General features: G+C 34.5%; 1 protein-coding gene across 1 annotated transcript in view; it reads left to right on the top strand.

Annotated features, from left to right (window-relative positions):
- Positions 1–27,396, top strand: part of ZPLD1 (zona pellucida like domain containing 1) — a 294,999-nt gene that overhangs the window by 153,517 nt on the left and 114,086 nt on the right. Inside the window, exons 3-4 of the mRNA XM_036219546.1 lie at positions 5,347–5,539; positions 24,525–24,623. The gene's annotated coding sequence lies outside the window, so the exon portion shown is untranslated. The remainder of the gene's footprint in view (positions 1–5,346; positions 5,540–24,524; positions 24,624–27,396) is intronic.

The raw sequence follows: 27,396 nt of genomic DNA, 5'->3' as shown, positions 1-27,396 counted from the left end.
ACAATTAGGTTTGCCTTATTATTTCTGAATTTAGCTCACTCGATAAACTGATACCTTCATATTATTTCCTGTTACAGAAATCTGAAAATTAGAATACGCTTTCCAAATATTCAGAGGTTCAACTTAGTTTAGCTGAGCTTATAAATTATTTTATAATGAAGAAAAAAAAAATCTAAGATTCCAGCCTCCTTGAAGTCCTTAATTCCTAAGCCATACTCTTTTGTGTATTTATAACTACTCAGAAAGTTTCACTTTGGTGGGAGCTTCTTTGGCTGGTTGCTACCTGTGCCATATTCTTTATTTTGTTCTCCCTATTATCTGTTCCATGACTTTATGGAGAATTATGTAAATCTAATAAATATAAAGAGTGAATTTAGAGAGTCGAAGTTGAATATTTCTTCCTTCCTTAACTATCAAGAATTCATAAAAATGTGTTCGTTAATATGTTTAACTTTTCTCTTTGTATTGCTTTCATAGCTAAAGTCTGGGTAACACATTGATTGCTTTGCTCTAACAGAATTTGTGCTGTCATGGAAATGTTCTATATTCGTGCTGTTTAATATAATCTCCATTTGCCACATAGGGCTATGGAGGGCTAAAATATGGCTTGTGTAACTGAGGAAGTGTTTAATTTTAAATTAAACTAAATTAAATTTAAATATAAATAAGTACATGTGGTTCGTGGCTTCCGTGTTGGATTGTACAGGTCTAGAGAACACATTTTTAAAATTGAATAAACCTCTGGCCTCTACAAAACCCCTCATGGACTTCTCATTTTATCGCGCTTATTCATTTCATTTTAAAGAAATTACAGAGAGTAGACTTCTTTCTTTTTTTCTTTTTCTTAAAGGTAAACAGATAAGCACGCCTCCACTTAAGGAAGAAATGCTTTTGTAAAAGCTCAATATTTCAGACCAAAGTGTCCATTTGTCTTCAGTAATATCTGGCTTTGAAATGTTGCTGCTGTTAGCACTAAATGAAGCTTCAATTTTCATGCTTCAGAGATGGTATTGATGAACATTAGCAGGGTGTGTGGTGCACAGAGTGTCAAGCAAATAGCCACATGTGTTGAGGTCTGTGCTTAACGGTTCTGCCTCGGGATCCCTGCAGATTCCTTGAGTATCCTTTTAAAGACTCTACTATCTGTTCTAAGAGAGGAGCAGATGCATATTTCCATGTAGTACAATCAGCGAAGTTCAAAAGATGTAGGGCCAGACTATATTCATATATTTTTCACACTGCTGAGTACGTTGGTGGTACTTAAACCAGCCTTCTCAGCAGCTAGCATCTCTCTCTCTCTTTTAAATTGGTTTCTACTTTAGCTGTTTGAGATCAGGAACTATTAAGTTTTCATGTGAGTGAATTTCTTTTATTGTTTATAATCCTTTTTAATGCAGTGCCTTAAGGTATACTAGTATTTCTATTTTAAAACCCAATTTTCAGAAGTTTCTTTAAGAAGAAAACAGTTTTTTTCTTCTCACTCCTTTGAAAACAAGACAATGATTTTAAATTAAAATAAAGTTTTTGGCTCACAGTATTGTCTTTCTTTCAGAAGTAATATGCATCTTATATCGCGAATAGGAGTATTTGAAAAAAATGTCTATGTATACATACATAACTTCTATATATTATACACCCACACCCACACCCACACACAAACCAAGACTACCCAGTAAGTGGAAGCAGCAGCCCCATTGCAATGCACTTGTACATTTATATGGATGTGAAAATATATAATATAGACTTGTAATTTTACTTCATAAATGACATAAAATTGTGCAAAACACTTTAAATAAGAGAGAACAGAAACTCACTAAAATTTATTATCTTAGAGGTCATATATTTGAATTCTCTATACAATGCCAAATTCTCCTTGACAATAGGTATGATTGGTTGTTTTTAATCCATCACTTGGAAGTTTCCAGTGATAGAGAGCTCACTACTTCACTAGGTAGCCCATTTTAAATTTGTCAACTAGGTATTGTTTTTAGAAAAATGTCAATATGAGTTGAATTTCCCTCCCTATATCACCTATTTATTGGTTCTATTTTTGACCACTTTAAAATTGTATTTGTTTAAAATATATGCACGTAAAAGATCAAAAACTCTATGTCCATGTAGGACAGATATAAAACAATAATATAAATATAAAATATAAATATTCTATTAGTTTGTATAAAGTTCTAGAATTGTTAGTGACCAGAATGTCAGTGGAAGATATAAATTAAGTTTATACTGTGCACTAAGTAAAATTCCATTTATGAAAATCTTAATTTCTAACATGGATAAGTGGAAGATGGTTACCAATTTTCATAATTTTTCCATCTATACATGTTTTCAGTATAGAATTTTTCTAAATGATGAGTTGTTTTAGTGCATTAAAGTATAAATCCATTTATAAAAACTCAATTCACATTCAGTTTTCCTTATCTATTAAGTGATTAATTTACTTTATATCAAAAGTCAGTTTTCTGACTTCTATGAAGCACTATCAAATCTCTAAAGCATGTCAGTGAGAAAAAAAATGATTTCTCATTCTATTCTGGAAATCGAAGCAAAGAACATTTTTGAATGACACTTAATTAAAGATATGCAAAATACTTCTGATGTCTGTATTGATAAAAATCAGTATTTTTCAAGCTATGCCAAAACCATGTATATGCATTGGTTTGATTATGAATTTTCATTTTTAGTTTTTAAAATTCATGGAGTCACTATTTGTCTTAAAGATTTAGAAAACATCTGAATGAGCAAATACATATGATGCCAACCACTTAAATTATATATGTATTTCTTTTTAATACTGCTTCCTGCTAGGAGGACGTTGTTGCACAACTTGTTTAAACACTATACTATATACTAAGAAGCTATTAGAACTAACAAACAAGTTCACCAAGGTTAAACAATACAAGATAATATACAAAAACCAATTGTTATCTATATAGTGGCAATGAATAAACCAAAACTGAAATTAAAACAAATTCATTTACGATAATATCAAAAAAATAAAATACTTGCAAATTAATTTAACAAAAGAAGTGTAAAATATATACTCTGAAAACTACAAAACTTTAAAGAAATGAAAGACTGAAATAAAAGGAAAGACATCCTTTGTTAATGAATCTGAAGATTTAATATTGTTAAAATGACAATAGTCCCTGAATTTAACTACAGAGTCAATGCAACCCCTATTAAAATCCCAGAAACTGATAAGTTGATCCTAAGGTTCACATGGAAATTCAAAGGACCCAGATGAGCCAAAAAACAAACAAATAAAACTTGAAAAAGAGCAAAGTTAGAAGACTCAAATTCTCCAAAGGTACACAAATGGCCAATATCATATAAAAATATGTTCATATCAACAGTCATTAGAGAAATGCAAATAAAAACCACAATGACATAGCACTTCACACCTAATTAGGATGTCTAAAATCAGAAAGATAGGCAATAAAAATATCGTACTGGGATAAGCATTTCAACAAGGGTACTAGGACAATTTAATAGAAAAAGAATAGTCTTTCTAAAAAATAGTTGCTGGATAACTGAGCACTAAAATGCAAAAACAAACAAAAAGTAGATAAATAAGTAAAGAAATAAAATTGGACCCCATCTCACATTACATACAAACATTAACTGAAAATAGAGGTATAAATGTAAGAAATAAGACTATAAAACTATTAGAGGAAAACATAAGTGTAATTCTTGTGACCTTGGATTAGGCAATGGTTTCTTAGATCTGATACAAAAGCATAAGCAACAAAAGAAAAAATATATAAACTGAACTTCATAAAAATTAAAATCTTTTGTCCTTCAAAGGACACCATCAGTAAAATGGACAATCCATGTATTGAGATAAATACATTAGGAAATTATATATCTGATAAAATAATTGCATCCATAATGTATAAATAACAACAAAGAAACAATTAAAAAATGTTCAAAGAATTTAAAAATTCATTTCTCCAAAGGTATACAAATGGCCAATATCATATAAAAATATATTCATATCATTAGTAATTAGGGAAATGCAAATAAAAGCCACAATGACATAGCACTTCGCACCTAATTAGGATGTCTAAAATCAAAAAGATAGACAATAAAAATATTATCTAGAATGTGGAGAAATTGGAACCCTGATTTATTGTTGATGGTATGGTCAAATGGGCAATCACTTTGGAAAACAGTGTGGCAGCTCCTTAAAATGTTAAACAGAGTTAACAAATTGCTCAGTGATTCCACTCCTAGGTATATACCTCGAATAAATTGAAATGCATGTCCACACATAAACTTATCCATGTCTGTTCATAGCAGCATCAGGTATAATACTAAAAAGTGTAAACAACTAGAACAGCTCTCAACCAATTAATGGATAAATAAAATGCGGTATATCCATTCAGTAGATATTATTTGTCAATGAAAATGAATGGAGTACTAAAACATGCTACAATGTGGATGAAACTATTATGCTAGGTAAAAGACATCGGTCATAAAAGACCACATATGGTACTATTCCATTTATATAAAATATCTAGAACAGGCAACTCTGTAGAGACAGAAAGTATATTAGCGGTTGCCAGGGGCTGAGGAAGGGAAAAATGAGTAGTGGTTTTTAATAGGTATAGAGTTTTGTTTGGCATAATGAAAATGTTCTAAAATTATAAAGTGATAATTGTTGCACACCTCTGTGAATATAACAAAGCCACTTTATATTTCCATAGACTGGGAAAAATATCTGCAATACATTTATATTACAAAATACTTATTTTCAGGCAATATTAAAAAATAATAAAGTAGCTATACTTTTTAATGAATACACAAACAACTCAACAAAATTATGGTAATATATTTTAATATGTACTTCACAAGATAGCTATAAAATAGCCAATAAGCATATAAAAAGATGCTGGACATAATTAATCACCAGGATAATGCAAATTAAAAACACAATGCGATACTTCAAACGATGATAAAAGGATTTTTTTATATGTTGGCAAAGATGTAGAGTAAGTGGAAATTGCATTCATTGCTTGGAGTATAAAATGTATTATTTTGGAAAATATTTGGAAAATATTTTGACAAATTTTTATAAAATGAAATACACACTTAATATATGACCCAGAAATCCCGCTTCTAGATATTTAACCAAAGGAAAACATATATCTACAAAAAGATCTATACAAGAATGATCATATCAGCTTGAATTATAATAGCCCCGAACCAAAAACATCCAAATTGTTATGGGTGGACAATTTTCCAGTAAGCCAGTATTAAATATTTACTTCTGATACTGTTAACCAGGGTGTGGTAATCTGATCAAGGATATGCTAATGGTCAACTGTTAACCAGGTTGTGGTGATCTGCTCATGGATGTGCTGGTGGCTATATAAACTACCTCTTCTGGGAGCTCGGGGCTGATCTCTTCTAACCCTGCGTGCGTGGTAGAGAGTCAGTCGCCGGCCGGCTAATAAAGGCTCACAATTCATCTCAATTGGCTCCATGGGTCTTGGATTTGATCGCATCACAACACAAATGTCAACAGGTAAGTGGTGAAACAAATCGTGATATAGTCACACAATCAGAGAGTACTCAGTAACAAAAGAACAAACTAATAAAACATGGAACAACATAAATGAATCTCAAAAAGTCATACTGAGTAAAAGAATTCAGGTACAAAAGAGTATATACTGTACAACTCAATTTAGACTAAATTTAAAAACAGAGAAAACTACGTTGTAATGACAGCAGGTCAATATGTTCCTGGGGCCAAGGAGTTGAATACCAAGGGTTAATAGCAAATGATTTAGCATGATGAAAATGTTTTATATCTTTATTGTGGCTCTGGTGGTTACCTAAGTGTACACATGTATCAAAATTCATTATCAATACAACAAAAATGCATGGATTTTATCATTTAAATTATACTTCAGTAAAGTTGATTAATAATAAGGTCGAATGTTTTCATCTTTGACAGAAAGCACTTATGACAAACTGCATTTTTTATTCCATGATTTAGATGAAATTATTAAACCATTATTGGAATTAAGTAATTTTCTGCTTGTAGCATATAATAACACTAATATATAACCAGCATCATTTAAGTATTTACAAAGGTTTACATTACAGTTAATGGAGCCAGTCCACTGACAGCTATTAGTTCACATTTCATAGGTTTACAAAAATAAGTAAAATTAATTTATAAGCATAATTATTTGATCTTAATGAAAAGTTATGCTCGATAGAATTGTATAGCTGTGCATGTTAAGTTATTGTCTTTGAACAATTTTTCTTAAAACAACTGTTAACTATTGAAGTGTATTTCTCCTGGTAAAATCCAGGGCCTGCTTTAAGAGTATGTGACATTTACTTTTTCATTGGGCCCTGCTCTCAGAAGGACCCCATGCTTGCTAAAAACTCTGCTGTTGCCTTCTTGAAAATCTTAATAATTTTATCTTTGAAACTGTTTTTTTGCAAGTGATATATGAAGGGGGAAAAAAATCATGTGCATGAGCACATTTTTAAATGTGGCAGAAAATTCTGAAATAGTTTTCTTCCTAATCATGACCGTTAGTGGTTTTTACTAATATATCTATTAATTTGTATATCTATTACATATCTCTTTATATAAATATGTATATATGTGTGTATATGTGCTATATTTTTATGAATATGTTGTAATTTTTAAACCAACCTCAAATTGGTTATTTCAAAATTTTTGAAATTTAAACTGCAATAAACAGATTGTTTTTTTTACATTTATCATTTATAATAAGTGTTCACATAAAATGACAAAAAGGACATAAGGATATGAAATAGATACAATTTGTTGTGAATTATTAGCTCTTTATGACAACCACCCACCCTACTTGTGCATTCTACCAAGAATAGCATCTCTCCCTACCTACTAGCTGAGAATTACTACTTTGGGCTAATCCACTCATCCTGAAAACAAGGTTTTGCTGCAATTGTTTTTAATACTAAGGATGATAATGATAGTGATAATAATGAGTTAACTTTGATTGTTGCAAATGAATGTCATTAAACCTGGCTTATGTGTCTCCCTTTCTTGAATTAGTGCCTCAGGACAAGAGATCATAAACGCTCCTGCAGAGCAGCCTTAACAATATGCAGTGAGCAGTAGGAAAAGTTTAGTTTTCTGTGCCTAGGACTTCACCACTTTTACTGAGAAGTGAGATCATAAGGATTGCAGCCTAAAAGGTATTTTTTCTTGTGACTCCTGTACAACTTCAGATTCCACACATGTTAAAGCTCTCATTAAGGTTGGGATTGAGATGTATGCCTGGAAGGAGAGATTGACAAATACCTTGATGAACAAGAGCTGACAGTTTGAATTTTGACTTTTGTGATGGTGTTATGGGTGGACAATTTTCCAGTAAACCAGCATTAAATATTTACTTCTGATTCTGTTAACCAGGGTATGGTAATCTGATCAAGGAGATGCTGTTAACCAGGGTAATCTGATCAAGGAGATGCTGTTAATCAGGGTAATCTGATTAAGGAGACACTGTTAACCAGGGTAATCTTATCAAGGATATGCTGTTAACCCGGGTATGGTGATTTGCTCAGGGATGTGCTGGTGGCTATATAAACTGCCTCTTCTGGAGCTCGGGGCTGATCTCTTCTAACCCTGCGTGGTAGAGAGTCAGTCGCCCACTGGCTAATAAAGGCTCACAATTCATCTCAATTGGCTCTGTGGGTCTTGAATTTGATCGCACCACAACAATGGTGGTGCTTTAACATTCATTTCAGCACAGTACAGTAGTCCTCCCATACCCACAGTTTTATTTTCTTCAGTTTCAGTTACCCACAAGCAACCATGGTCTGAAAATATTAAATGGAAAATTCCAGAAACAAACAATTCATAAGTTTTAAATTTCATGCTGTTCTGAGTAGTGTGATTAAATCTCATGCCATCCTGTTTCATTTGGGATGTAAATCATCCCTTTGTCCAGCATACCCACACTGTATATGCTACTCACCCATTACTCACTTTTTAGTTGTCTAGGTTATCAGATCTGTTATGAGAGAGTGAGCAAGTGAGTAAGTGAGTGAGAGAGAGACCACACTCAAATAACTTTTGTCACAGTATATTGTAATTATTCTATTTTTAGTAGTTATCGTTGTTAACCTTTTACTGTGCCTAATCTCTAAATTAAACTTTATCATAGGTATAGAAAAAACAGTATATGTCAGGGTCCGAGGTATTGCTGACCTGACCCAGAAAGTTCGAGGTGTGAGGCCCAATTGGATCAATGCATAAAAGTTAGAGGTGAGGATGAAACGGCAGGCACCAACTTTATTGTGCTGAGTGCACTTCTGTTGGGAAGTACAGTGCTATTGGGGAGTCTATTACATGGGGCATTTCTCCTGCTCCCCTTTCTTGTGCTCCCTTTCTGTTCTCCCCTCCTTACATAGCAGAGTACAAAAGTGGTATCCAGCCACACATATGTTTACATATTTTCTAAGTCTGGGGTCCTATTCCTAGCTGTGGGCCTGGATCACAGTCAGACCGTGGACCAGCCAGAACTTGGGCCAATCAGGCCTTAGATCAGCTAGGCCTCGGATAACAGCCAGACCTTGGATCAAAACCAGACCTTTGGCCAGTCATGCCTGGAGCCCACTGCATATTTAGGGTTCAGTACTATTTGTGATTTCAGGGATCCAATGGGGATCTTGAAACACATCCCCTGAGGAAGATGGGGCACTATTGTATCTTTCAGGTGCTGCCTGCCATCACTTTTTTGTAGACTGAAGATCTATCTGGTAGGCCCTGGGTTTGTTTCTTTAGACCACTGTTCTGCCTTCCCTCTTCGCATTCTGGGTGATCCCATTGTCTTTAGTCCTACTTTGTATCAAGAGGTCCAAGAAAACATTTGTTCTGTGTGGGTCCTTGATATGCTTTGTCTGACAGTTTTGTTACCAGAGAGTGGGGATCCTCTGGTGCCTTGTCCAGGTTCTTGATGTCTCGAACAAAGAGTTGAGCAAGACACCGAGACACAGAAGAAAAGAAAAGCTTTATTAGAAGGGAAAGCACACTTCCAGAAGTGGAAGTGAGCCTGAGCAAGAGAATTGTGGCTCAAAATGCCTGGTAACAAAGCCTTTGGGATTTTTATCCCTATTCGCTGTGGGTGGTTACTTTTCTTAGAGGGTTGGGCTTCCTTGATTGACAACTAAGATTGGCAGGACTCAGTGATTCATTATTTTGCTTTCTGTGCATGTTTGTTCCCAGAATTTGGTCTGTTATAATGATATTAATGAACTTCCAGGCATAAGCATTATATTATAATGATGGTATAATGAGGCTCAGGTGAGTCGAAGGTCTTTGGGGTCTTCATTGCACAGGTGTGGGTGACTGGCTTAAACTGGTACCTAATTCTCTGCCTACTTGTTTCTTTGTGTGGGTTAAAAAAAATGCCTTTTGGCTTCCTTAATTGTGAGCAGATTAAGGTGGACCCCTTCTAGGATAGGATGACCTCAGTGTCTATGCAGGTAGACCCCAAATCCCCGAACTAACTATCCTGCCTAACTCTTCTAAGAGTCATGAACCTGCTTATTATTTGTATGGATGTTGAGGGATAGGAATTCTCTTCTTCTGTATCTGCTTCCTGCTGAGAATAGCAGTGATCCTCGCCTACAGGGATTTCATGGGGCTCTTTCCCTTTCTGCCTCAGTCATGGTGGGATCTTGGGTTTCCTGCTCAAGTGCCACCTCAGTCTCTAGACAAGGAAAAGAAGATACAAACTCATTATTTAAATCATATATCTATTAATTTTTATTATTAATTTGCCTATTAAGTGAGTAAAGGGAAACAGGCTGTGGTTAATACATTTCTTCAAGAGAAGAAAAAGACCTTTGGCCTAAAGTCCCCTCCACCCTCAGACTCTGAGGACCCCATCTGGCTTAACACCATTTCTGCTAACAATGGGCTGATAACCCGATCAATAGCCAGAGGATCTGAGTCATCAGTTTCAGGCAATTATAAGGATTTGAGGGAGAGGGCCTTTTTCCTTAAGAAAGGAAGAAAACTTAACTAGGTTTACTAAAATGATTAACTCTGCAAGAGATGTCCCATTTCATTTACTGCTAAGATTAAGAATTTTACAAGTGATGTCCAGTCTCAGTTTGAAATCTCAATAACTTTGCAAGATTTTATACTGGCTCGGGCTGAGGGCTGCGTCGAAAAGCCAGTGGCCTGGAGGAATAAAATTTAACCAATATTTGATTAACAAGTATTTTGTTCTAATTTATCAGGAGGGATGAAATGGTCAGCTAATCATTCATGAGACAAAAAATGGGAATTTGGAGGATCTGTGTCTAGCCTTGTCATAGGTGGATGAGAGGAACACCTATGAATCTGATCTACATCATATGGGGAAGGGTATATCTTGGCAATGAGATATTTTCTAGAACACAAAAGGCGAAGGAATTTCTTTACCTGTTGCTGTTTTCCAGGATCACAGAATTCAGGCACAATTCAACACTGTCATCAGTTATCCTCATTTCTTTCTCCTTAGTCTGACTTCTTTGTGGAAATGTGCTTTCTGACTCTCTCATGCAGGTACTTTAGATCCACTGGATTTGCCTTTATGTCTCTCAGTTCTTATGTAATTTTTTTTCCTTTAAAATTTTTATTGCTATTATTTAAAAAATTATTTTAACTTAGAAAAGTACATAAAAATCTCAAAAATACAGAAGTCTATAGTAAAAATAAAAATGCCACTTTACCTCATATCTCTAAATATGTTCCCTTCTTCAAACCAAACCCCAGTTATATAAAAATATGGAAGAATAAAGCTAAACTATGAAAAATCTTATATTTAATATTGTTCGCGATGTTAAACATTTTCATTAAGCAAAACATGCATTTGATTGTCTCTCTGAACTCCATGGTTAACTCTTAACAAAGGCACATCTGAATCCAGGTACTCTATGAGGTTATCAGGACTTTGCATCCTTCCATATTTAGGCTCTGCTTTCCTTTACATTAATTTTATTTTACCAAATGGTTAAAAAGGTGGCCACTAGCAGTTTAAATCTGTATTCTACTGGATGAAAACCTCTAGATATTTTTCTCTGGTTTAATTATATGGGCTTTGATCTCATTGTCTCCAACTGAGCCATGAACTAGATACTGTTCATCTGACTGTCCAGGTCTCTACCAAGAGCTGGGGAGTGAGGTGGACTCCACTGGAATCATATCAACTGAGAATTTGATGTGCGGCTCTCCAAGTGATGATGGAGAACAAAGAAGTGAAAATGGGGAGGGTAGGATAATAAACCTTTTTTTTAACATATGATTATATTAAAATTTTAAATACATATGATATTTTTGAAATATAAATAATTTTTATATAAAAATGCCATGCATACAGATGATACAAACAGTATTTAGAGTTTAATGAAAAGTTCCTGACTCTGCTTATTCCCTCTCTTACTTTAGATCCACTAACCAGAGATAACATTTTTTTACTCTTTTACTTATTTACTCTATAATTTACTTCAATATCTTTTAATAATTTACTAATGCAAGCATTTTTTCTTTATCAATAGAATAGTGTCTATTAATTCCCTGATAGCCCAGTACTACTATATAGCCTTCCATGCTGCTCATATAATGCATTGCATTTTGTCAAATTGATAAATAGTTTATATTATTATGATTATATAAAGATGTTTATTGAAAAATCATATACTATTATAACATTTCTTTTCCTGTGGGTTTCACCGCAGCCCCCCCCCCCCCACCTCCCGCCCGCCTCTGCAACCCTGGAGTTTACAATTACTTTTTAGCCTTTCATTCTTTTCCTTTCTTTATATGCTCACTGTGAAGCCTATGTTTTTCTCAAATTCTCATTGTAGCTAATATTTCATCTCAACCACTTTTTCCATGATCCTGGAGTCCTCTCCTACCCTTTTCCAATTTAAACCATTGAAATCTATCTATGCTGCATAACTGCCAGCCAGGAAGTTCTATTCTTTATTTTTTCTGGGTTAGATTTACTGTTTCCTTGTATTTCTTAGTTTACTTTCTCCTTTTGCAGAAGACACATTTTAAGTAATTTTCTAAGAAAAGTTGAGTGGGAAGCACATTTTTTGAGTATGAAAGTTGTTTTTATCCTATACTTTTGTATAATTAATAGTTTGGATATATTGTAGGGAGGAGGCAAGAGAATTAAAATGTTAATCAAGCCACACTCAGAGACTGTAATATGCTGATCAGCCCAGCAGCCAAGCTAGGAGAACACTTTCAGAACAAAGGAAAATTTCTCCTGGGTTATTAATTACCCATTCTCCACATCTGTGAAGGGGAAACAGGAGCCACCAAGAGTAATTCCCTATGGCTAAAACCATGGGGAACCTATGAATTAAAGGCTAGGAACTGCTAGCAGGACTTTCACTCTACATATTCTTACCTTTTTAAGCTACATACCCTTCCCCTGTATGTCCATATCAAAAGAAATGGGTTAACAAAGTCTTTTAAACAATAACTCACAGGAACTAAAAAATGACATATAAACTGAACTCCCTGAACACTCACTCACCTACTCACTGTTTTCCCAAGTCTCTCTTGGTCCCTCTTACTGACTCTGAGAGGAGACCATACTCTGTGAAGTATTATCCCTTTTCTAATAAAACTTCCTTTGACTTTAACTTTGGTGTATGTGTTGAATTCTTTCTACACTCTTTACCAAAGGACCTTCTTCTTCTTTCAGTGCAGGTCTTGGTCTCCCCATAAGATAGCTGTAGAGGTCTAGGCTACAAATTATTTTTCCTTATAACTTTGAGAGCATTGCTTTAAAGCAATTGTTTTCTCGTATTTTCTATTGTTGAAAGTACTGCTATCATTTTCTTGTTGATTCTTTGTTGATGGTCTGTTTTTCTCTTGGACTACTTTAAAATCTTTTTATTCTTCACATTCTAATATTTCATTTAAATTTGCCTACATTTGGGTCCATTTTCATTTATTTGAAGGGCCCTTGGTAGGTCCTTCAGTTCTAAATATTGTTTCTGTAATAACTTCCTCCCTCTTTTTAAATCTCTCCTTGAAAATCTTGTTATTTGGATATTAGGTTTTCTAGATTAATCCTGTATGTCTCTAATCAGAAAAGATAGTATCTTATGTCTCCTTCTCTTTCTGTTTGATTTCAGGGAAATTAATTTTTTTAATTAATTATTGTTATTATGGTGACATTTGTTAACAAAATCCAATAAGTTTCAGGTGTACAATACAACAGTACAGCATATATATGCATATATATATTGCATTGTGTGTTCACTGCCCATAGTTAGTTTTCTTTGTATCACCACATATTGACCTCTTTATCCCATCTATCTTCCCTCCCCCCTCTCCTCTGGTAACCACTTGTCTATTGTCTATGTCCTTGAGTCTCTGTTTGTTTGCCTGCTTGTTTGTTGTTTTTAGGTTTATATCCCACATATAAGTGATATCATGTGGTTTTCAAATTTTTCTGTCTTATTTCGCTTAGCATGATTATCTTGAGGTCCATCCATGTTGTCGCAAATGGCAGTATTTTATCTCTTCTTGTGGCTGAGTAATATTCCTTGAATGTATGTACCAATGCTTCTTTAACTAGTCATCTATTGTAGGACACTTCAGTTGCTTCCATGTCCTGGCCAGCGTGAATAATACTGCTATGAACATTGGTGCGCAAATATCTTTTTGAATATGAATTTTCAAGTCTTTGAGGTAGATACCCAGTAGAAGGATCGCTGGATCACATAGTAGATCAATTCTTAGTTTTTTGAGTAACCTTCATACTGTTTTCCATAGTGGCTGTACCAATTTGCAACCCTATCAGGGAGATTAATTTTATTGTCACTTTATTTATGAATTTATTATTTGGGGGATGTTACTTTTTATTTCCAAGAATTGGTATAACTTTTTCTTAAACATTTGTGTTTATGATTGTCCTTTCTGTCTGAAGATATCAATATTTTAAAAAAGTTGTATGTTTATTTTGTTGTTCTTTGTTCCTGAATAACTTGGCTTCTGTTTCCCCAGAGTCAGTTTTTCTCTATGGGTTTATTTCTATTACTTTCTTCTATAAAAGCAGGTTTTCATTGAAAGCTTGGTAGCTTTTGATTGTCTTTTAATCTTTATGAATGAAACAATAAAAAGCTGATACTGGTCCATTGTAGGTGAATTAGATTTTCCAATGATGGTGTCATTGCAGAGGACTGAGTGGTGATCTGGCTGTTAACGCTATGAGACTCTGTACATGCTAGGATGTCTCTGAGGCTTTTCAATTAATTGAGGAAGGAAACTTTTGGTTCATTTCTTTGGAGAAGTTTATTTAGCTGGTGAAGTTTGACCATTAAGCATCAAGTAAAAGCTTTTATACACAAATTTTTAATTTATCTCCCAATTTTCAACCTTGTTTCTTACCTTTGCCTTCCTAAGTACTTAACATTTCTGAGTGGTGAGCCTTTTGGGATTCTGCAGAGAAAGTGGTTTTTCCTCACCTGTGTGTCCTCCTACAAGCACTCCAGGCTATACTTCCTCTTTCCTCCTTCTTCAGTTAAATATACCTCTACCCATTTCTCAGGCCCCGAGATTTTTTGAAATCTATTCTCTATTGAGACTCCTCCTCTAACTGCATTCTCTTAATGGATATATATATATCTTTTTAAATCCTATACCTATATTTATTGGAATCTTGGGGCAGAAAGGACATAATGGTGGCCAATTTGATCAATCTTGAATCAGATATGTCCTATTATAATTCTAAACATGAAATTTTTTGGTTTTTCAAAGCACTGTCCTTGGGCATAAACAATCTTCCTAATCTAGTTGAAAACCCGATCTTCGTAATGCTCTTTAAACATTTCCATTCAAAAATTCACAGCAAAAAATTATAAATGACAGTTATTATCTATTCATTTTACTTAAAAATGTATAAAAATCTACACTTTATATTTAACATTAGTATTGTTTGACATTCCATATGAACATTCCCTAAATTTACAATATTCTGGAGCCTGAAATATTTTACTGCTCATGTTCTCATTACAATGTTCTCATTATGTAAGAGGCAATGTACTTGCAGTGAGATGTCTTCAACTAGGGGAAGTTTTTACCATATTCTTTAAGTTATGTGATTTGATTATTCAACATAGTTTAGCTTCAATTTCTTGGAGAGCTGGGATTTAAAAAGTCATTTAAAAAGTCTCTTTATCACTAGAATTTCATATTTTTCTAATTCTAAATAAGATAGAATATTTAGCCTGCATTCCACAAACCAAGAGAATGTCAAGAATGGTGCCAATATCTGGCACATAGTGTGTGTTCAATAAATTTTTGTGAGTGAAAATAATTGGAATTGGAATTTATATTCACTCATTCAATTAATGAACAAGTATTTATAGAGTGCTTCCTAGTGTCAGGCACAACTAGCTTTAGATTGGAGATGAAGCAGTGACTATACAGAGCATGAGGGTCTGTCCTCATGAAGCATATACATACTCTAATGGTAAAAGACAGATAATAAATGAGTAAGAAAACATATATTCAAAATGATTGTGATAGGTTCTGTAAAGGGACTAAATGCTTGTGATAGGTTTTATAAGAGGAGTAAATAAGGTATGAAAGTCTTGGTGAATGGTTGTGCTCTTTGAGATAGAATGCTTAGAAAAATCTTCTTGTATGAAAAATCATATCTGGGCTGTGATGTTAAAGAAGGTAAAGAGTCTGCTAAAAGTAGATCTGAGAGAGAATGTTCCAGGTAGAGGAAAGGCCTTTTGGTAGAAACATTTAGAGTGCTGAGTAACTGAATGGAGGCTTCTGGGAATCTATGATGAAAGAGAGGTTAGAAAGGTAGGCAGGAGACAGTATAAAAATCTTCTAAACAAAAGTAAGAATTTTTAGATTTTACTCTAGGCTTAGAAGAATTTTAAGGTATGCAATGATAGGAACTGATTATACTAAAAGAAATTAACCTTCTGTCTGCTATATCAAGAATGGACCTGACTACTCACCCCATTTACATTATAAATTACTCTCATTAGGCATTTCCCATTGCCTTTGTTTGCTTAAGTTTTCTCCTTAGTACTTATCACCATCTGGTGTACTCTATATATTTACTTTTTGTTTATTGCGTGCTGTTCCCACTGGGATGAAGTTCTGCAACAATTGAGATTTTTGCCATTTTTGTATTCCCAAAAGATAAAAATGTCCCTAGCACATAGTATACTTTTAATAGATATTATTGAATTGTTTATGTATGTATGTATGTATGTATGTATGTATGTATGTATGTATGTATGTATTTATTTATTTATTTTGGGTGGAGAAGGATAGAGCTTCGATAGAGCATTAAGATCAGATAGAAAGCTACAATAAGAGTCTATGTGGGATATATAGTGTTTCAGACAGGAGTGATGAAATTGGAGATGAAGAGAAGAGGAAAAATTCAAACTTAATTTTTAAGGTATAATTGATAGTAATTGCTAGTGGGTCAAATGTGGGAAAAGTGGGAAATATGAGGATTCAATAATGACTTCCTATGTTTTCATCTAGCAAATGCATAAAATTATGTTATTTTATGAAATGGGAAATTTAAGAGGAGAAGCATATTTTAAGGGAAGAAGTTAGTGAGAATCAAGACGCTCATTCAAGAGCTAAGTGGAAATGTCAAGTACACCATTGGCTATATCTGGTACTCAAATAAGAGGTCTTTAAGAGACATAATTTGGTAGTTACCAGCATAAAAATTGCATATAAAGCTACCAATGTTGATGAGATTACATAGAATAAAGGTATGGACTGAGAAAGGCTGAGGGCTCAGGACCGAGAAATGAGTCATTAATATTTAGTGGCAAGGCCATCAGAGGGGATGGCAAAGGATGCTTGGATATAGTGAAACTGGCAGAACTATGCCATGGAAGGAGAGTAAGTAAAGTGAGTCAAGAAAGGCATTAATAGCTTTGTTAAACGTACCTGAGAGGCAATAAGATGAAGACACAGAAGTGTCCACTGGTTCTTTATAAGAACAAATGAATTGTAATGCTTGGAATGAAAGCCAAATTAGAAATGACTGAAAGTGAATGAGAAATGAGGAAGGAAACAGCTTTCATTGTGAATAGGAACAAGATATATTGCAATGGGTAAGGGGAATATATTAATACAGGAAAGAGAAGGACAGCCATAGGAGTATATTCTTCAGCTGATAGTGGGTGATGGAGAAGGTGCTTCATGGGAATAAAATAATTGTTTTGAACAGATGATAGTTTTATGTGTTCTAGTGATCAAGGCTGTTTAATTGTATTATTTCCTAAATATCTACAACTTTTATAGAAGGATGACTTGTTTCCACATGCAAAATGAACTTAGGTAATTATTTAAAGCTTGGGTACTGTGGTTTACTGTCACAATGGAGCTTTGCTTGGGATTTTGGGTTCTCTTGGTACTTGCCATGTGACTCTCCAAGGCTGTGTTTATTCATTTATTGAATGGGAACAATAATACTCACTACCTGGGGTTCTTTGGTTGACTTATATTATTTGGGTCTGTACCAAAATATAAAATAAACATGTGCTGAAATACCTCTGCCAGTACCCAGTTCATCATAGTGCAGTTTTCATCTTATGCTCTAAAACAGTACTAGATAATAAATGCTTTGAAGGGACAAATTACATTTTACCCATCTTTGTATCCTCAGTACCCAGCAGTGTACTTAGCTTAGAGCTGATGCTCACTACATGTTTGTTGAATTATATTAAAAAAAAGAAAAAAGAAAAAAAAGGAAAAGAAACATGAAGAAATGTCCTGCAAATTGTAGAGCAAAATAGAATTAGATATGACATTTATTCTGGCTTCGTCATTCTGTCCTTGACACAATAGGATGTAGAATGGTTTTCTTACAAAGGATCCACATGACACTTGATTTAAAATAGCTGCTTAGGAACACCCGTGTATCTTTCATATCTACCCGAAGTTACACCACTGTGTTTTAGCTTCTAATCTCCTTAACTGTTTCATTATTATTCACCTATGACTAGGCTGAATAATCTGTTGTGAGAGACTAAATAATTTGTTATAATTTTACTTATTATCATGTTTTGACATCAGCATTTCATTTCAGTGTTGAAAGTTTGTTTAAAAAAAGCTTTCAGGTTTGATTTCTACATTTTTAGTCCTTTGGCAAGTGTTCTAAATGAATCTGCTGTTTTCATGAGGATTTCTTAATGCTCAGGCATTAAAACTATCATGGAGCTCTAGAAACATGACCCAAAAATGTACTTTCCATTCCTTCAGCTTATTGGAATTAGGTCTGAAATATGGCTTAAGATTTTGACCTGGATGTACATTTCTGTAAGTGTGTTTTTTGTTTTTTATTTTTTGTTTTTTGTCACTAACTCTACTCCCTTGTATCTGCTGTGTTCTCTTCATGGTTTCTCCTATCTAAAGACTTGGGGTAGTTTAAGAATATAAAATGAAAGATTCAACAGATACACTTTCCTCAGTCTGTAGCGATAGGTCTGTACCTTCGTTGTGTCCTTAGATAAATGGACATCTATCAATAAATTAGACTTTAGATTAGGTCAGTTTAGATTTAAGAGGAAGTAACTTTTCCTTTGGGTAGAAACAATTGAAATTAATGAGACAAAATATTTAAGTTCAGCATTTTTTTTTCTGTCCATTGAAATATTGTTGCATCTAAAAAAATCAGGTTTAAAAATGTGGTATTCTCTAAGAACCAGAAAGAAGACATTTACTACCTTTTGGAGAATATTGACCTATCTATAAAAATTATTACAGAATTCAGTAGAGTTAAATTATGTGTTAAAAGATGAAAATATGGATCCCAGATCTATATCAAATTCTGGTATCACATCACTGGGGTTCATTAAGTTGACATTGGTTTTCAGAGAATATTATATTCATGGGATAGGAGTGGCTACCTCTTTATGTATCATATTTATGAGGCTGTATGCATATTATTAAATTTCACTCCTGAGGATAAATAAATCCTAAGTAAAAAATCTGAATTATCTATCCAATCTCCAAAAACCAACATAACCAAAAAAATCTCTAAAATTCCAGAAATATTTAATGTAGTGTTACTTTGAAATAGTGAAAAAAATGAAAATAGGGAGTTAGGTAAAACATTACATAGTTGCTAAGAGAATGTGTAATGAGATATTTGTAATAAACAAGGGGAGAAGCTTGTATTGCAGTAATAGATATGGAAAGCAGTCATAATTTTTATATATAGAAGAACTCAACTCACTAAAACATATGCAGAGAAAATAGGCCAGAAGGAAATTCACCAACATTTATCAGTGATTATGCCTGGTAATTAATTTTTTTTTAAAAAAATAAGTTTATATACTTGCTTTTTCTGTAATGGACAAGTGTTACTTTTATCATCAGAAAAAAAAGTGAAATAAAGTTGTGTATAAAACAGCTCAGTTTAGTGATGATGATTTATCCTCTGATAGTGGTCTCTTGTGATAACCTCTTGATGTGGTGTCTTCCTGACTGAAAGTTACTTCTCATATTCTTTAAAGACTTTGATCATATTCTTTTTGAAAGCAGCATGACCTTGCAAAACCAAGGTTTGGAGTTTTCTTAGATGAATGATTTCCAGACGTGATTTTTTTTTTTACCAGGTGAATTTTGTAAAATGCTATTTTTCTTTTGTATCTAGAAATATATTTGTGCTAAAGGTTTAACTGCAAGCCAAGTATAAAGTAATTTGGTTTGGTGGTCACTAAGCTATTGCTACATGTCTGACATTATTAACTTGAGTTTGCTTTTTAGTTTTATTCTGAAAACGGACTAACTTTTCTTAGAAAAATAAACTTCATTTTTAGCTGAGATTGGGGCTATGTACTATGTGGCAAAATTGTAACATAGCCCAACTATTTTCAAAAAGGATTTGGTATGGAATATATTACCACCCTATCTCCCGGAAAGCCATAAGTTATATACTCACCTAATGAATCTTTACTTCATAATAATTACTATTTCATTGCTCATACTTTGGGACATTTATTCATTCATGCATTCAACAAACATGTAATGGGCACCTATTATGTGAGAGATGCTATGGTAGGCACTAAATCTAATAATCCAATGTATCTAGGTATACAGACCTAATAAATTTTAATTATTGGGTGAAAAACAGAATACAAGTGAAATATATATTTTGATCATATATATGCAAATATATTTAGCTATACAAGGGCAGGGATTTTCATCTATTTTATTTTCCCTAGCTCCTAGTACAGTCCCTGGTCAATAGTAAATGTTCAATAATTATTTGTTACATAGGTGTGTGGACTAATATGGAGCACATACATGACAAGGAGACATTTTGTTAAAGGGCCCAGAAATGGGAGACAAGGAAGATGAATTTGAAGGATGGTCACCACTTACTTGTGTCTAATTCTCAAGGAGAATAGAGATCAGGCCCACTTCTATCTATGATGTCATAGTTTGTTTTCTCATAGCTTTCTCTAAATGCGCTGCTCCTTCATATCTCACAGTCTTTGCATGATGTAGAGGTGCCTCCATTCTAGTGTGGAGAATTCATTTCACAACTTTAGTTACAAACTTTGAACAAAGGGATCCGATCTATTGCTTTTGATCCCTCTAAAAACTTAGTGTGAAAACTAGTCTTTCCATCTCTGCTTGCTCTCCATTCTTTCATTCTCATTGGGAATTAAATATAGACAAAGTTGTTTTTTTTTTTTTTTAAGTTAGGTCTTAAGTTTTTAAACAGACTAGACAACAAAGAAGTCTTTTGATTAATTAACAACAATGGTATTCAGCAATCACACTGTCTGGTATTTACCCAAGAGAAATAGAATCATGTGTCTATAGTAAAAAATTGTAAAAGAATATTCATAACAGTTCTACTCATAACAGCCAAATGTGGAAAAAATTAAAATGTCCTGCAAGAGGAAAATGGATAAACAAATTGAAGCATATGCATAAATTAGAATATTATACAGCAATAGAAAGGAATGAACTACTGATACATGCAAAAACAAAATGGCTCTCAAAAATACATGTTAAGCAAAAATTACCAAACACACAAGTATATAGTATTTGGCATAAAATTATTTCATTTATATGAAGTTAAAGAAAAGGTAAAACTAATGTATGGGAAAGCAGAAATTTTTAAATTATTGCCTAAGGGTAGAAGAAGAGGAAAAAAATAACTAAAGAGGCACATGAAAATTTTCAGGGGTGATAGAAATGTTCTATATCTTATTTGAGGTGACATAGATGTATATAATTGTCAAAATTTTTCAAGATAAACATGTAAGGTTATGTTTTTATTTTATGTAAATTATATTTTAATTAAAAAAATAAGAAAATGTAAACTACTTTGAGAATTAAAATATAAGACAATTCAGCACAAGCAGTAAGCATTTACTAAGCACCTTTATCCCGGTCACTGTTAAGAAGCTAGAAATAAAAACATGAATAAGAAAGAGTAATTCCCTTGATAAATTCATAGTATAGGAAGGAGAATAGATGTGAAAAAACAAACTGAAAAATATTATTCACACAAAACTTTTCAGAAGTATGTTTCCAGATTATACCCAGGCATGAACTGGATTGCATTTTAGAATTGTATAATACAATAATCATCTTAGGTAAAGACTGATGTATAAAAAAAATATCCACTCTGCCAAATCCTCTATTTGTATCCTTGTGAAAATCCCTTCCACAATGTACTTGGTTTGGTTTCTGTCACCAATAGCCTACCGCAGAAGTGAGGGTAAGTTATTTTCAAGATTAGGTTATAAAGGCTGTGGCTACTGTTAGGGTTCTCGTATCTCTCTCTCTCTCTCTCTCTCCTGCCGCCCCCCACTTCCTCCTTCCCTCTGTCTTCCTCTCTCTCCCTGAGCCAGATGATGTGAAAATAGTCAGGCAGCCATAGAGAGGACCATGAGCCATAGAGAGGCCCATGTGGAGATAACTGGAGACTTGTGGATAAAAGTCATCAAGTAAGTGGGGCCCTCCTACAACCACATGAGTTAGCTTGAAAGTACATCTTTCCCTAGTCAGGTCTTCTGATGAAACCATGGCCCTGGCTGATTTCTTCACTATACCTCCTTGAGGACCTTCAGCCAGGCCACTCAGCTAAGCCTCTCTTAAATTCCTAACCTACAGAAATTATGAAATAATAAATACTTATTTTTTTAAGCTGCTAAATTTGGAGGTAATTTGTTACACAACAAAAAATAACCAATATATATGACCTTTCCAAAATGTAGAAGACATGAATTCATGGGTTAGTGAACCACTCCTGACTGTAAATCATTCACATCAATTTTTCATTTTCACTGAACTACTAATTAATGACTGTTTGAGAACCAAAAGATTTCTGAAAACTTTGTAGTTTAATTTCCAATTTCTATCCAGAGAATAGTTTACTTAAAAAAAATCTAGCCCTTTTAATAAAATTTTATGGTATATATTAATCTAGCTACCAAACTAAAACATGCAAAATCATAATTTAATAAAACTTAATTGCTTCTCAAGTATAAAAGGTTGATTTTATATTATTGAATTTATGAATGAAAAAATAAATGAAAATTAAAATGAATTTAAATTAATACCTGGAAGTAATCTTCACTTTGAACTTCAAAATATAAAATATAGTTCCAAGTCATTACGGTTTAGAGATGACAACTTTAAAAAGTGGCAGGGATGATTTAGGCTGATTTTTAAATTGAGGCAATAGGGTATGAAATTTTAGAGTAATCGAGGTTATTGTGCTGCCACTTTGAGATGACCAGCCTTTATTTTTTCTTGACTCTTTAGATTTTAAAATTATACTACCTATTACAGATATTATTAAGTTAGTCTAAACTCATTTTTTACATAACGAAAACAGATCTTGGTAGTTGTTCCTGGAAGAATCTAATGTATCTTGAAGCATAAAGAAACTCCTTTTTCCCTTCAGCTAAACAGAAACTAGAGGGTGTGGATCATTGCCTAATAATTCCTACCTGTCAACTCCAATTAAAAAATTAAAAAAAATAAAAATAATACAAAAATAAAATTATTGGAAAAAAAATTTCTGCCAGGGCTTCCCCTAAAGTTAGAGTAGCTAAAGAAAAGATTGTAAAGACTTAAGTAGGCAATAGGCTCATTTCTTACTTCTGGGTGGTTGGAAGCAGGGTGTAGAAAGTTTACTAAGATAATGTGAAATTTGGTGTTATTCCTTTTTTGGTTTTAGAACAATAATTTACAAACACTGGGCTGCATCTGAATCCCTTGGAAGGCCTGTTAAAAAACAGATGGCTGAGCCCCATCCTTAGAAATTCAGATGTAGTAATTGCAGCATGTGGCATAGGAATTAGTTCCCTGGTGATGCTGTTGTTGCGGATTCAGGGATCACATTTTCAGAACCACTAATATGTCTAGATTGTATTATTTCTGTCTTTGGGAGAACTATGTTTATGTTTGTGGGGTGGATTAAAGGGAGCTAAACTACATTTCTAATACACTCTAGTTCCATAAGACCTTGACAGTGAGTTTTGGTCAATAAAAAGTGAGTATAGTCTTAAATTATACCTCCAGGTCCCACCCCTAAAATGTCCCATGTGATCTTTCATATTCTTGTCACTCTTTGGGCAGCTTATTGCAAAAGATTAAGTGGAAGCCCTTTTGAGAAAAACTTTCATACTCTCTTCTGCTAATTATTTTTCTCCAAAGACTATGAACTGTGTGTAATGTGACTACCAAAGTCACAAGTTTGGCTTGGGCAACAAAACTCTTTCATCATGAAGAAGTGGGCATATGAGATCAAGTTCAAGTATGTCTTGAAATCACATGTAAGTGCTCAAGCCCCTCCTTTTGCTACATTGCTACTTGTCCTGAAACCCACATCTATGGTCTCATGGGGCCTTCCCTATGACTAGCTGACAGAGAGGGTAAAACGCATATATTGCCTTGTTTACTTCTTGCCTTGATACTTCTGCATAATGTCCTGATACAATTACAAGCCAAATATCCTAGCAATAATGTCCCCTGAGAAACATGGGGAGAACTTTGAACACTTTGTTTTACTTGACTGAAAAAAGAGATAGCCAAAGGTATGTATCCAAAGTGATCACAGGACAGTTAGTTAACAGTATGGTTAGATGATTAGAAACTTAGAAATTGTAAGATTGGAGGATTGGTGACAAAAAGTCTGAAGAAAGTATAGGAATCTTGGAATGGAATTGTTATTGTTAATTTGTTAATGGGGACGGGTATGGTTAATTTCATGTGTTGAACTGATTGGACCATTCTGGGTGTGTCTGTGAGAGTGCTTCTAGAAGAGATTAATATTTGAAATGGTAGACTGAGTAGATTATCCTCCAGAATTTGAGTGGGCCTCATCCAATCTATGGGAGGCCTGAACAGAACAAAACAGGGGGTAGGGGAGAAATTGGTCTCAGACTGTTTTCCAGCTGGAACATTGATCTTTTCCTATCATTAGTTGATGACTGACACCATTGGCTCTTCTGATTTTCAGGCCTTTGGACTTGGACTGGAACTATACTATGCTACCAGCTTTCCTGGGTGTCCAGCTTGCAGTTAGCAGATGGTGGGACTTCTCAACTTCCATAATCATGTGAGCCAATTCCTTATTCATTCTCTCTCCCCCGCACCTGTTCTTCCCTCCCTCCCTTCCTCCCCTATTGGTTCTGTTTCTCTGGAGAACACTGATTAAGAGAGACATGGAAAATATTGAAGCTTACATTGTAGGTAAGGCTTTTGATTATCAGGTGACAAGATGATCTATCCATGTCAGTCATCCTCTTTCTCTAGCCATCCTATGCTTGCTCAGTGCACTGTTGAACAAAGTGGCTATGGCTGCAGGGATGGAAGTTATTATTCATGTGCTCAAAATGATGGGCTTACTTTCATTAAGACTAAACTGGCTACCATTATTGCTGAGTATCTAGCCAATAACAGGGTTCAGTTTTGAGCCCCTGATACTACTTTATTGCCTGTGGGGATTAGCCAGCCACTAGGTAGCATTACATTGAGCCTCTTTCATTATGAAGGGAGCAGCAGTTTGTCCTCCTAGGAAAACATACTTACTTTGTCTTTCTTGCCCTTAATTCTTTTCCAGTACCATTATCCAGGACTAACTGAATGTCTCAAGCTATCCCACATAATCTTACATTTGACTAAAAAGGCTATTGTACAACAACAACAAAAAAATAGAGGTAATGGGTTTGAATCCATGGTTGGGAGGTGTCACTGGTTTTATTGTGTATTCCTTAAACTAAGACACAGATGGCCTAATAGAACAGTGAAATGGCTTATTACATGCACAGTTACAAACCTGTGTGGGTGACTACACTCGTAGATTTGAGTAATTGTTATACATGATGTGATATATGCTTTGAACTAATGACTATATACAATGCTATTTCTTCCACAACCAGAACACCAGAGTAAGGAACCAAAAGATTTAAGTAGAGTGGGTTTATTCACTCTTACCACAAATAATCCTCTCAAAATTTGTACTTTTTCCTCCTTTATCTTGTGATTGTACTGGCATAAAAATTCTTATTTACCAGGGAAAAAATGATCACGCCAGGAACTAAAAAAGAGTTCCATTTAACTGGAAGCTGAGACTGACCTTTGGCACCTGTAGCCTCCCTGGCACACTAAACCAACACACAAATAAAGGCATTGATCTGATGACTAGGGCAACCGATCCTGATTATCAAGGGGAAGTAGGGTTGCTGCTGCCCAACTGGGGAAAGAAAGTGGATCCCAGAGGATTCTTTTAGGTATGTCTTGGAACTGACTAGTGGGAAAAGTTAATGGATGGCTATAGTAACTTAATAGTGAAGGCCAAAAGATACCAAAGAAAGCTGATCTTTGACAGCATGAAATTGGATACTTGGGTACATATATTAAAATAAAAAGGATGGATTAAATACCTCCTAAAATCACTTTTACTTTTAAGATTCTACGTCTCTCTAACCCCTAAACAGAACTTTCCTTTATGCTTCTGATCCCATTTCATTGTCATTACTCAGGGCTTCAGGGTAGCTAGGATATATTTCTTCTCTCGAAATTCTGTCTTGTTTTCTTTACTTCTCTTGAATTTAATGAGCAATCAACTAGTTCCCATTGGAATCTCAGATGTAAAAATATTGGTTAAGTTATATGGAAAAGGAATGATAACAAATGAGGCTTTTGATTGTTAAAATTTGAAGTAGATTACATGGTAAACCATAGCTGTAATATCTTATCATTCAAATTAACTTGCATTGACTTTGTTTAGTAATCTGTCTCATACAGGCATCTACTCTAATAGAACCTTACTGGGTTGACTGGATCACTCATATGACAGTCATGTTTGGGCTACTCAGTCTTTGCTTGCTGGTTCTCAGACTAATCCAGTATTTCAAAGGCAGATCTGCCTTCTTGTTACCAAAATTCTGGCTTACTGGTTTCTAAGCGATTTCCCCAATATCTACCAAATAAAATCTCTTTGCAAGACTAATATGATCTAACTGGACAAAAAAAAGTATATATTGCCCTCTTACATGTCTTTTCTAGCTGATTTGCCTCTGGAGAATAACATACTCTTTCATGGTGGTTTCTATATGACCTGCTGCAATCATACTTGCTAACAGCATTCCAGATTCTTGAGTTCCTGAAGAGAGAAATCGAGAGGAAACCCCAGAAAAATTTCTGGACAAATTTTATTAAGCTTATGTTCCAGTACAAGGGAAGCAGCAGCGAGGAAAGGAAAGTCCTCTCACTCCAGGTTGGGCTTTGTTTGGCTGCTTTTATAAGCTGGCGACCAAGCCTGGTTGCAAGAAAAAGCTGGCTTTTTAAAAGTGGCGGGCTTTTCTCGCTGGCTACCATTGCCTGGTAACCACGTAGCACTTGTACTGTGGGGCAAGATGGAGGACTGCTCTTTGAAGCCATCCCTGGAAGGTTTTATAGTGGTCAAACCTTGATCAGCTGTGCATACGAAATAGTGGTTTCTACATCTGTAGGGAAGTAAATAGTTAGATGGGAGATAATAATCAGCTATTTCTGCATTTTTGTGTAAGGGGTGGTGGAGTGTTGGCACTCTTGCACTCAGCTTATCCAGCGTTCCTCCTGTCCAGCTGGCACTCCTTTGGTCTGGCCCAAGCCCCTATGCCGTCTCATACTACCATTTCCTTTTGGGCTCCTAACCCTGCCCCCCGCCTCTCACCAGAGCTTCTCTATTACCCTTCGTCCTTGATCCCAGTGTTTATGAAGCTGAGCTTCCCCCACACTTATTTTATGCCTGGTGACATAACACAGGGAGTCCTAACATAGCTCAATCTAGTAATAAAAATAATTGTGTTTCTTAAATTAACCTTGTATTATGATTATTTGGCCTG

Source organism: Rousettus aegyptiacus, unplaced genomic scaffold, assembly GCF_014176215.1.
Source record: "Rousettus aegyptiacus isolate mRouAeg1 unplaced genomic scaffold, mRouAeg1.p scaffold_m13_p_4, whole genome shotgun sequence".
Lineage (NCBI taxonomy): Eukaryota > Metazoa > Chordata > Mammalia > Chiroptera > Pteropodidae > Rousettus > Rousettus aegyptiacus.
This window is presented reverse-complemented; position numbering and strand designations above follow the sequence as displayed.